This window comes from Chrysemys picta, chromosome 4 (assembly GCF_011386835.1).
Source record: "Chrysemys picta bellii isolate R12L10 chromosome 4, ASM1138683v2, whole genome shotgun sequence".
Lineage (NCBI taxonomy): Eukaryota > Metazoa > Chordata > Testudines > Emydidae > Chrysemys > Chrysemys picta.
The window spans coordinates 129633317-129646345 of NC_088794.1; the positions used below are offsets into that span (position 1 = coordinate 129633317).

At 43.3% G+C, this 13029-nt stretch overlaps 1 long non-coding RNA gene across 1 annotated transcript; it reads right to left on the minus strand.

Annotated features, from left to right (window-relative positions):
- Positions 1-662: 662 nt before the first annotated feature.
- Positions 663-4444, minus strand: LOC135982755 (uncharacterized). Its single transcript, XR_010600304.1, has 2 exons — positions 3637-4444; positions 663-1451 (listed from the first exon to the last, which is right to left on the minus strand). It is a non-coding gene; the product is annotated as an uncharacterized LOC135982755 (long non-coding RNA).
- Positions 4445-13029: the final 8585 nt, after the last annotated feature.

Consider the following 13029-nt stretch of genomic DNA (forward strand, 5'->3'; position numbering starts at 1 on the left):
CACCGCCGGGAAAAAAAAAAACAGCGCCGCACCGCCGAAACAACAACAACAAAAAAACCCCGAGCGCCCCCCGCCACTCCAAGATTGGCCGCCCCTTACAAGGTGCCGCCCCAAGCACGTGCTTGGTTGGCTGGTGCCTGGAACCGGCCCTGGCCCAGGGACACCTTCTTCGTCAGTGGTGCTAACTGCACTTAGCAGCTGTTATGGAGCACTAATCCCTACTAAAGGTGAAACTGGGCAAAGTGTTGTGGGAGAAGGTGGGGCCATTTAATCACAGGGTAGTGGCAGATACTGTCTTTGCCTGTATTGTTACTGGAATTGTTGTTTTGATTTTCTGTGAATTAAGCCTTAAGGACACTTATTTATCCCTCTTCTGTGCTGAAGAGTTCTTCTGCATTGAAAACTAGTAGTGATTTCTGTAAGCAAATAACACCAACCGGACTTTCCCCTTCCTCTTGTGTATCCTTGAGACCTCAGATATTTCTGAACTGGAGGTGGCAGCGGGATGGTAGATGTATGGGTCAGACAGAAAAGTGTTTGCAGTATGGTGGTACCAAACAGTCACACTATTCCATTTCATGTGCTGTGAATTGTGGGGCCCAGTCCCAAACCTGAAAACATCTTCCATTCATCATACTTAGGAAGGAGCGTCCATACACAAATCAAGGAAACTATAACGTTTATTAAAATTACTATATGGAATGTGGAATTAAAACATTTAAAAAAAGATATGTCAACAAACAAGATTTAAAACATAGGAATGAATCCATGAACACCTACCAAATGCTAGCATCTTTGCACCCATCTCATTCTCCTCCCCTGACAAGGAGGGAATGATGGGGGAAAATTCTCTTGGGACAACCGGGAATGTCTCCTGCGTGGGGCTTGGGTGTGATCACTTGGTGGGGTTTAGGAACTCCCACATGCTCATTGTTCCCCTTCTGCACATTCAGGAGAGCGTCTTCCCTGCAAGGAGTTTTGGGTGTTGCTGGAGGGTGTGGTCCTGGGAGTCCCGCAAGCTCCATGATCTCCTTCCAGTAACTTGGGCAGGGTTTTAGAAAGCAGGTCCTCCAGCTCAGCAGCACTCTGGATGGCAGCTGGAGGAGGAAGAGGATGCAGTGGTGGAGGTGGTGTTTAATTGACAGGTGGAGTGGCCATGATAGCAAGCAGACCTGAAACTCATTTGGCCACCAGTTCTATGAGCCTTTCCATTAGGGAATGCTCTCATAGCCTATCGTGTACCTCCTGCTCCATGACCCAGTTCATCAAAGTATCTTCCTGCTGAAAAGCCCGCTCCTCCTGTGCCCTGAGGACTTCAAACTGCTTCTTGTTTCTGCTGTCCATCCCCATGTGCTGTTCTTCCACTGTCCTCTTCTGCCTGCCTCTGCTGTCTCTGAGATGCTGCTCCTGCCCTCCTGATGGAATGGTTTCCTTCTCAGGAGCTAAAGGGACTGCCAATTCAAAGACAAGGGTTAGCATTATATATTTTTTCCTTTGGTAGAAGCCGAGAAATGCCCCCCATAACTTTGCTGTAGAAGGCCACAATTTTGATATGTTTCAGCATTCCAGGAATACAACTTTTAGACTATCCTTGTTTCTCAGACAATTTTTGTAGCCCATGAGGAAGGAGCGGAGGCTAATAATGGTAAGAAAAATGTTCTAGTTTTTTAAACATTTTTAAATATTCAGAGTGGCTCATGGGGAGGGAAGAACAGTTCCTTCCAGAGGCTATTACCAGTTTGTAATTTCTTCTTTAAAGGCTGCCCAGCATTTGGAGAACATAGTGGCTTTCAAGGCACCAGAGTGGAAAAGAGAGGTGGCTTTCCAGTCCTGTGGAGGAGATCTGGCAATCTATGCCAGCGAAATGTTTCTGGTAATGGTCATGCTTCTAAATATTGCTGAATGGAGGGTTTTGGTCAGTTATGAAGGTGTACCAAGAAGATGTGCACTGCTGTTGAATCTCAAGACTCAGTTAGAGTTTCTGCTACACCAGAAATTTGGTTAAATGTGCTTACAGGACTGGGAGGTAATTTGACTGGAAATTGATTATCTGCTCAGCTAGCATATGAAGTTTCCATGCAAAGGGAGTTGCAAACCACTGAACCCTACTCACCTGGCATCACAAGAAAATCCTGCCCCGGTGCCTGCCTATCAGTGGTGAAATGGACAGAAAAGAAAGAAACCCAGAGGTTTCAGATCAGCACCACAAGCCCCTCACTCTCCACTGCAAAGGGATACCTCACTGTGTTTTTCCACTTGCCAGACTGGATCCTTCTCCTATCTCTATTTCCCTGGGTTTGTGCAGCATGGCTCGGTGTGGGGAGAAGCCAGATAACAGGGACAGTAAAAATTTGGTAAACTTTCAAGGGAGAAAGGATTGCTGTGACTAACTTTTTCCTCAGACAACCGAAGTGTTCTACATCGGTTCCCTTCCCTTTCCAGAGCTAATACATCCCTCTCCCTCAACCCCCTCCTCCCCTTCCATGTCCCTCCACTTCAATCCCCTCTTTCCATTCCATGCCCCTCCACCCTAACCAGGGCCGGCTCCAGGCACCAGACGAAAAGCACGTGCCTGGGGCAGCACATTGTAAGGGGCGGCATTCCGGCCAATCTTGGGGCGGCACATTCCGGTTTCCCTGCTGTGGTTCTTTTTTAATTTTTTTTTTTGCTTTGGCAGCCCGGTCCGCAGCTCCGGAGCCCCCGGCCGGCTCCCCACGCTCTGCAAGTCCCAGCCCAGCCCTGCAAGGGCATGGACCTCGGCCCAGGGGGCAGGAACTAGCGATCCCCGCCGCTTACCGTGTTGCCGGGCTCCCCGGGACGCGCCACTCCTCGCCACCTGCACCTGCCTCTGCCTCCCGCGCTGCTCTGAGCCCAGCCCGGCCAAGCCGCCTTTAAAGGAGCGGCTGAGCCAGCACCTCCTGCAGCCCCTGGGGGCTCTGCCTGCCCAGCCAGGAGAGGCACCGGAGGGGGGAGCACCTCTCGCCTGGCTGGGAGCAGGCTGCAGCACCGCCCTTCAGCCCCCTGGGAGCCGCCTTGACCGCCCTTCACACGCTCCCTGTGGCTCCCTTTTTTTTTTTTTTGCTTCGGCAGTCCAGCCGCCCTTTTGTTTTTGCTTGGGGCGGCAAAAAAGCTAGAGCCAGCCCTGACCCTAACCATCTCATCCAATTCCACATGGCTCCTGTTTGTAAGGGGACGGTAAGATGATAGATCAGAGGCGTGGGAGAAGCATTGAAACTGTGTAATCTTCTAAGGGACAAAAGACATCTGTTACTAACTTTAGACAATTATAAGTTTTCTACAATTGTCCCATCCCCAACTGGCACCTTTCTAACCCACTTATCCCATCCCTTCTCCCAGTCTGCATGGCCCCAAGACCATCGCTGTCTGACTGCTGGCTGAGAAATGTACAGACACAAGGGCACAATGACTTTTCATTAATAATCTGTTTTTAAGAGATAGTTTTAGCCAAGTGCATAATAGTGGTTCACCGGAAGTCAAATAATTGATTTATAGCTGTGTCTTCCTTGGGGACTGTTTTGGTGCGGAGCAGAGTGGGGACTGGGTTTAAAAGCAGGAATATAGCACCAGAGCAAGAGGGGATATTGGTGGGGAGGGTGGTGGTTCATTGTAACTTACTGGCCGTGGATTCTGGTTACTGCCATGGCTCAGGCTCCTCCTTGGGTTCATCAGTGTCAGGGGAGCTGGAAGTCTTGTTCAATGGTTAGAACCAGGCTTGAGCACCAGGAGTTGGCACCGCAGGCCAAGGGTTAGAGACGAAGTCAGAAACTGGAAACCAGAACAATGGGTCAGAGCCTGAGTCAGGAATTGGGAACCAAGCCATCAGTCTGAACTGGTGTCAGGAGACGCTAACCAGAGCCAGGAGTTGGGTCCAGAGCTAGGATCCAGAAAGGGAAATAAGGGCTGGAACAGGAAAGGAGTAAAGCTGGGGCAGGACTGGAGAAGGGCTGGAACAGGACAGGAACAAAGCAGGAGAGAGTTGGGAATAGAGCTGGAGCAAAGAGCATTGACCAGCTTGCAACTGGCTGTTGCTGCTGAACTCAAAAGCAGACCTGATGGATTCCTTCAGCATTCCAATCAAGCAGTGCTACTACAACTCAGCTGAGCTCATTGATTAATTTGGAAACTGGCCTGGTTAGTAATCAGGTTCAGTTGAACGTTCTCAATCCTGACAGTCAAGGGAGCTTCCTCAACTGGCTTCTCCAGATAAAAGTGTAAATCACATGCTTCTCGTCCTCTAGGTCTTTCAGGGCGTCTTTGGTAGTTCTTGCTGGCTTCTTGCCCATGTCCCCATCTGCATCCTGGCAGACCGTGAGGCTGGCAATGTGGAGCAAGGGCTGGTGAGCCACTCCAGGCTCCGGGAGCCCTTAACAGTGTTAGGTCAAGCTTTTTGTAGAAGGGGCATTTACACTGAGCCCTCCTGGAGTGACTGCTGGAGTCTTCTGCCTTCCTGCACAATAGCCTCAGGTGCTTGATATGTTCCTAGCTCTGGGCCAGAGTCAACTCAATGCCCACCTGTTCCAGCCTCTCTCAAATTCCCCAGCACAGGTGAATGGTTCTGCCACTCCAGACTGAAGTTGTGGAGGATGGTGTACTCTGATCATACGTTAATAAGCACCAAGGTGTGGTCGGCGAGCCAGGGGGCTGCTCTCAGAGCAGGATCCATGTTCACCTGTTTTGGTCTATAGAGAGTGTAGCTGTTCTGATGTGGTCAGTGCAGCTCATGACGGCAGGTGAAAACGGGAGGACAGGGACCTTTATAGATTAGACAAGGGACAGGCAGAAAAAGGTTCAGTGTATTGTGGGAATGGGGGTGAAGGACTATTGAAACTTGAGACCTGGTACATGCTCCTTACCCTTGGCCATACTGTACTGTACTGGCATGGGTAGAGGGCTGAGACACAACCTCAATTGTGCATTTATCCACATCACTCAGGGGTACTAGTTTACTCACCCTCTACTAGCCTTCACACATGTGAATATGGGATTTAGGTGTGGATAATACAGGGGGGTTATGGTACAATCACAACATGAACATATGTACAGTTGCTAATGCAGGTGTGCCCTGAGACAAACTCCAGGTAGTCTGCCCCTGAGTCTTTAGGTTCCAGCTACACACGGAGCCCTATAAATCTGGGAGTTAATCTAAATTGAGAAAGAAAGCTAATCTAAACTATTGAAGTGGGGATCTAAAGCGTCAAGTCCATAGCTTTTTTCTCCCAGAACAACTATAGATTTAAAAAGGTTGATGTTTGCAATTTGAAAGCATTGTCAATATGAGGATATTTTTTTAATTCCTCTGCTTCACCCTGTGTTTGCTTCTATTTGAACTAGAAAGTGGCTAGAGAATCAGTGATTTAGCCATCAAACTGTAGGCCTGGAGAGTGAACTTCTAATTCCAGTAGAGTGGAACCTCAGAGTGATTTAAGCAACGCACAGGGCAGTTCCTTGGAATAATGACCAGGTGTGGAGGAGTGATGGCCCTAACCAGGACATCAGGGTATTAAACCCAGCTGACCATTAATCCACAGGAAAAGCTCTGTGCTGGGGTCATTATTACTGTGAGAGGAAAATGGAAAATTCCTCTTCCCTGCTCAGAAAAGAAAATATAGGTTGTGGATATATTTCTTTGAGTGATGCAGTTTCTATTGGCGTACTCAGGACTCTTGAGAATTAATGACCTGTATATTAATCAGTTAGATTGGTTGAATTATTTCTCAATATTCTATTCATTTTATAATTATATGTTTCTTAAAAAAAGCATTTCTGACATTACAGATTTTTTTAAAAAACACATTATTTACATTTGAAATGCACTAATTTCTTCTCAGAATGAAAATAATTAATACATACGTTGCTGGTTTGTAGCCTCTTTCATCTGAAGATCTTAAAGCACTCTGCAGACTTTTACGAATGGGTAAACTGAGGCAGATAAAGGTGGAGCTACATTCTCAAGGTCACACAGCAGGTTGCTGGCAGAGTTGGGAAGAGAGACCCTAGCATCTTGACTACCAGTCCCCTGCTCTAATTTTAAACTATGCTTTGCGGCCTATTATACTGGATGAGAGGCTCTATTTATCCTAATAGATTATTAATGTTCTGACAATCTAATGGTTTGTTTGGCCTGACATCCCTTTAGGCCTTTATAATTAAGAAAATATGTATTAACATTAATGGTGAAAAATACCTTTTAATCAAATATACAGTAAACCCAGGTTAACAAATGTCTGCTTTTCTGTCCCTAAAGCCTTGTGATGAAAAGAGCTGACATAATGGGCATTGAACCACGGAGCTGATTGCACATAAATGATATTTCTTTGCTCTTCTAAACAAAATGTAATGAAGACTTTGACGCCCCTACATCTGCACTGAATCATCAGAGGCAGGGCAGAACCTAAGTTTTTTTAAAAGATATTTTTTTGAAAGCCCCAAACACTAGAGCTTGATTTTCATTTACACTAAGATCGCTTTACAAGGCTCTGGCAATGTAAAGGGACCTTAAATGTACGTGGATTCAGTCAGATCGGTGTAAAGCAGCTTTACGTGCTTCATTTCCTTCTTTCATTGACAGCCATTGACGTATAACCCGTTATTTTTATTCAACGGGGAAACAAAAGAAAGGTGGGCTATTCTGATAATGTTTCAAGCTTCTCATACCATACTTGCCACTGACTAAAAGGCTGGTTTGGTACAATCTGTGCTATATGGGGTGATCATGGCAACATGAATAATCAAGTGAGATTAGCCAAGTGCATCTAGCTCTAATTGTCCTATTATTGACTACAGGGAAAAGCATCCTTTGGTTTAAACTACTTTCACAGCCTTCTACCACAGCCTCTGCAAACCCATCACCAGAACACCTCCTGAAATCCCGTTTCTTTTGTTTAATAAAGGAATGCTCATTATCCATTTTTGTTTATATGTTCTCTAAATAGTCTACACCTGACACTTTGCAATTTCTGTCATCCTGCAGCATTTTGTGCTTAGTTCATTATGAAAATCACATGGTAATTATAAAGGCTTCATGTGCAAATCTGAACACGACATACATGCATTCACACAAGCATTTATAGGATGCATCGCTCACTCCAGGATCCCAGAAAGAGGGATCACAATCTCCCTAGCAGCATTACTTCCTGAAAGTGTTCATTTTCTAATCTATAACAAGTATACTGGTTAAGGAAGAGAGAGATTCTGACCTCGCTTACATCAAAAATAACTGCTCAGATCAGTGCAGTTACTCCAGATATGCACTGGTTTAATTGGAGATCAGAATCCGGCCCAAGAACTTTACATAGTCACCAGTAGATTTGGAAAAGGGAACCCCTGTCTGTCTACATTTCTCCAATACTATCAGTCTATTTCTAGGCACACACACATTAACTGTGTGTTTTAAAACTTTGTTTTGTTGAACCTGTCATGCTAGGCTAAAATTGTGTGACCTAACTTGTAGTAGTTTTTGCAGTGAAGGTATCATTTACTGTTGAGTATATTTTACTGTGCTGTTATAGATCTTTTCACTCAACCAGCTGTCTAACATGTTGAATAGTCTTTCATCTTGTCAAACACTTCCATTCCCCTTTCTACAGCTTTCTCAGCCAACATGTACACACCTAATCAATCTAATGCCACTGTCTCCAGACTTAAGAACCAAAAAGCACTGCCCAAACTACTTTCTTAAAGAGACAGTCATCCTTTCCCACCAAACTCATTGTCAAGAGGACTGATAAATTAAGTGAAAAGAAAGACTCCTCTAAAATTCTTATTCTAGGTCCAGCCTGAGAGCTGTAGTTCAATGACTGAAGCAGCTGTTTAATAAAGGCGGTGTGGGGGTTCCCTTCACAGAGATCATATATGTGTTATATTTAATAACTATCCTATTCATATAGTTAAGCTTAAATCTCCTTATATTTGTCCATATATATCTATATATAGATATAGATATATTTGGCCATTTTTTGGCAAACAGGATTAATCTATCTCAATCTGTTCAATTCTATTTTTCTTTTTTTCCTATCCCCTTGAAACAGAAACTCCATTAGTAGATTGATATTTACATCACATGAGAGACAAATGAAACAAACCCATGGAGCTGCATTTAGTCAACACCTGCACTGTAATGTATATCTCACCAGTGGCCGAGCCCTTATATGGAGTAGTAATTAAGGCCTTCTTTATTTTTATTGTAAATACATTAGATATATTACCTAAGGGGATTGTACAAAGTGGATCATATGAAGGGGTGAGATTACTCCTGCCTTAACACTAGTTCTGAAATCAGTTAATCAGAAATGGGGTTGGTTTGAAGGGGCCTCATTCCTCCTTCCCACTTCCCTCCCGCTCCCATTGCTGTGATTCTGTGATAGTGAATTTTTCAATTGCACTTTTGTTTCTCCATATGTGCTTTCTATTTAAAAAACAAACAGTTTTATAGCCAGCAGATACACATGTAATATAGCACTCTGAACAAACAGGTAGAGGTGGCTCATGTTTTCAGCCTGTTTTTGTATTACTTAGGATGGAGGGAGGTAAAGACATTTCAACCTTTAAGCTCCTTTGACATTCACAAAGTGCTAAAAGTCAGCTGGGGTCTCAGCTCTGACAAATTTGCATCTCTTTGAATATGATGCTTGAAAAGCCAAGCCGCTAGATTAAATTTTGCCATGGAGAAAATGAGAAAGGCTTCCATCTCCCAGGTCTACTGGGAGGATCTTTATGGTTGATTTACTTTTTTTAAATAAATGTTTCTTTATGTGTTTCCTCTAGTTTGTGTCCAGCCTTCCTCTATCATGCACGCTGTAACTTCTGCCAGTTATATCAGCCCACAGTAAGTCAACCTGGGCAGAGTACAAGGTGAAAGAATATTTCAATCTAAACTGCATATCCCTTCTGTGTTTTCTGATTAAAATTTGCAAGTAAACCTTGGAATAAACTGTACCTGACATGACTTCTAAAATAATGTAGACAGTTTGTAAACGTGGGGCTAAACCTACCAACCGTTCCCATTCCATTAGCATGAATAAGGGATACTCACATGTGTAAGGGTTCCAAGACTGGGCCCTACAATGTGGTTGTAGCCCTAATGCAGATGACAGGGAACAGAACCAGCCATATAAATCATCTGATGATTAGATTGACTCCATAATAATAATAAACCTGTTACCCGCTGCACAAATCCTACTGCAGCATGAATTATTTCATCAGATTCTATGCTATGGGCCACACGCTGCTCTTAGTTATACAGATTAGGTCCAGAATGTTACCACTGAATTCTGCGGAGTTACACCATGGAAACAGAGAGCAGGATTTGGCCTTATATATGTACAGGGGTCATTTCAATTAATGACAGATAGATGCGTATGTAGAGAGGCAACTGCTTCAACGTCTATAAATGTTTATTGTGCAGATCAAGTATCTGTCTAATTTCTATTTCTGGTGAAATCTGAATTGTGATACTTTATAAAAGTTTCCGCAAACTTCTTGTGGATTTTGATACTAACACATTTTAATTTCAATTGAAGAGATTCCAGACAAATTTCTACTGGCCTCATGCTACGCTGTTGTTAAATGAGGATAAATCTCTAAAATACACTGACTTTTAAAATAAAACCTAACACCACTCTCTTCTAACTGTAGCTGCTATGACTAGATGGAAAAGCCCCATTCCTTCATGAATAATGAAGGAGAATGATCCTTTTCCTTGGGCCGGGAGCTGAATTCCTCAATGTCTTACTTTACTCTCTCTTTGTTTCTCCAGTGTATGTGAAACGTGTATATAATGAAGTTCATACTTGGTGTCAGTAGGAGATGTTGTGCGTGAAGGTTTTTTCCCCCCTACACAAAATTTGTTTGCAAGCTCTGTGAGCAGCATAACTTATGAACAATCAAATAGAGCTCTTTTTTTCTTGCTGGGTTCTTATAATTTTCTGGCAGATCACATTACATTAGAGTGTGATGTGAACTGCAGTTAGGACTTAGTGATGCATACTGCATGTTTTAACTCAGTCGCCTGGGTTCCGATTCAGTCCAACATGTGTTTCTAGAAATAACTCAAGAAAGTGGATTGATTGCTTAGCAAAGGAAGAACAGCACCGGCTTTGAACAATACTTTAAAAAATAATTAAACAATAATAAATCTGAACAATTAGATTTGGAAACTATTTCACACAGGCACAAAAATCATAGGCCAAGATTCTCAGAAATGGGTTCCTGAGCCCATCTTTATGTACCTAAAGGAGTGGCCCGATTTTCAAAAACACTGAGCACCCAACAACTCCCGGTGATCTCAGAGGGAACTGCTGGGTGCTCAGCACTTAAAAAAAAATATCAGGACACTTCTTTAGGTGCCCAAATATGGGCTTGGGAGTCTAACTTGAGGAACCCATTTCTGAGATGCATTTCACTAGATTTACTGTGATATTAGGATCCTGTTCAGAACAGTTTCCCTCTGCAGATGCTAGGGCTCCTGGGCTACGCAGATATGGAGGTTGCTCCCTGTTCAGAGGAGGAATTGTCCTCTTTTCAGCAGCTACAGGATACCACATTATTTTTATATTCCTCATTTACCCACCAAAAATCCGCAGACCCTCCCTCCCACATTACTTTTGATAATTGCACACTCCTCGCTGACACCTAGGCTTGTACCTTGGTGTCAACTTAGATTCCTCTCTTACCTTCTCTTTCCCTCTAGGTTGTCGCTAAATATTACTTCTTCATTTACATCTCTGAAAATCCATCCTTTCATCTCCATTCCCACCACTGAAGCCCTTGTGTAGATCTTGGTTATCTTTTGTTTATCACTACAATCTGCTCTCTGGGCTCCTGGATTCCAGGACATGGACTGTATTGGGAACTGCCAGTTGCAGACTCATTGCAAGAGGTGAAGAGCTTCATTTTCACGCAGCTGTGCATCTCCACAGAGCAGGTGGGTTTATCTTGCATGACAAACCCCCTTTCTCTAGGATAGATCTACTTATCTCAAGACTATCCCTGAAAACACCATTCAGAATCTGTACACTCCAGAAAGCCACTGATACTTCCTGCTGAATTAACCTTCTGTCACCCAACTTATTACAAGTTCACACAGCAAGGAATGGAAGCATTCTTTGGACAATGTAAAATGCAGGTTATCTGAGACCTCTGGTGTAACAATTAGCCACATAATTCTAACATTTTCTTCCTCATTTGTGGCCGAGAGAGACAAAGATGCATGAAATAATATTTTTTTATTGGACCAACTTCTGTTGGTGAGATAGACAAGCTTTTGAGCTTACACAGATGGTATACAGTGGAGTTTTTAGGCAAACTCCCTTACAAATTAATCATTGCTAATAAGCACTGGTGATAGCCATTTTACTATTGAAATGAGAGATTTATTGCTTGCATTGATTATAAGTAACAGTGCACAATGCTCCTGTTTTCAACAACAGTGTTGCAAAATGAGAGTAATGTGCCTGAATAAGTGTGACCTGCATTTGGATTTAACTGTGGTAGAAAAAGGTCATTTCTAATACTCAGCGCTCATCTTTTGCTCACACATTAGAAATATTAAGAGGCATGGATTGAGGTAGGATCTTTGGATTTGGGCCTGACACAATAGTTGTTGGCATTTATATATCACTTTTCCTTGGTAGATCTCAGAGCACATTGCAAAAGAAGGTAGTTGTATCCAAAGCTTTTTTTCGGGTCACTGCAGGTTACCATAATTTACACCGAGGGTTGAAATGGCTCTGGAGGGGCTGGGAGAGCACAGAATGCCCATCTTCTTGGCATCCTGGACTGGGCAGAATTCAATCAGACCTCTGGATCAGGCTGTTGTCATGTATTTTCTCTGTATTACTGTGTTATTGAACAGCAGCACTTAAATATACCCTGAACTTTGTCTTTAATAAATACTCCCTATTTCTGTTTGAATGTTTGGCAGGAGATTTTTATTATCGAATACATAAGTCTGATCCAATTCTTCTAAAATCTTGGGCATCATTTTATTAAGGTGTGGACCTACTGATCCCTCTGAATTTATTCCCAGTGAGCTGAGGCACTATTGTCTTTTGAGTACGGCCAAAGAAGAATTTAAACACTCCAATAAAAATAATGTTGCGCTTACAATCACACACAGGGATAAAAAATATGACAATGTATCATTTCTCTACTATGCTTTGTTGTGGGGATGCTGGCTGGTTGACTTTCCATAAAATTAATGGAGTTGACTAACAGGCCCAAAGTTCTACCTCTCAGTAAAACATAATATCCCACTTCTTTAGAACTTCATATCCTTTCATTACTTTAAAAGGGAAATATTCTTCCAATACAGAGCCTCAAACAGAACAGATAACTGAGAATAGATTCCCCTCCTGAGACCATGTGGTTGCATGTGTACATGTAGCTAAGAGCTGGTCCTGCTGTTGATGGTATTGCGTTTGTGTCAACACATTCTTTTTTAGGGTTGAGGGTGTGTTTGGGGATCTCACTGCTTTTGTGGGGAGAGATGTCTGTGAAAACTGAAGTTCTTTTGTTTTGGGATGTCAGATCAGAGGAATTTCATTGGATCCCTTGCTATTTGGACAGAGGTTGGTAGATGAGATCAGAGCCTTGGAATTTTGAGGAGATGGGGCTGGAATCCCTGAGGTTTGGAACAAGGGGTATGACTCTTGATATCTTTTTGGAAGGAATTGGAGCCCCTGGATTTTTGAGGAGTTATGGTGGATCCTGTCAGTCTTGGGTGAGAGAGGAGGATCGGGGCCTTGTATTTTTGAGAGTCAGAAACTGGAGTTGAGCATCTAATGGTTCTTGGAGGAGGGGGCTGTACTAGAAGAATAAGCAGGAGCCTTGCTTTTTCAGGGAGCAGCATGTGTTCCAACTCCTGGAACATTGGAAATGGGTATAGAATTGGGCCCGACAGAATGTGCTGTTGAAAGTACTTAAAGGATAATAAATAAGAGGGGCCAATTGGAAGTTTCAAGTCACAACCTTCCACCACAGCATTCAGGACCAGCAGCAAATAGGTTCAAA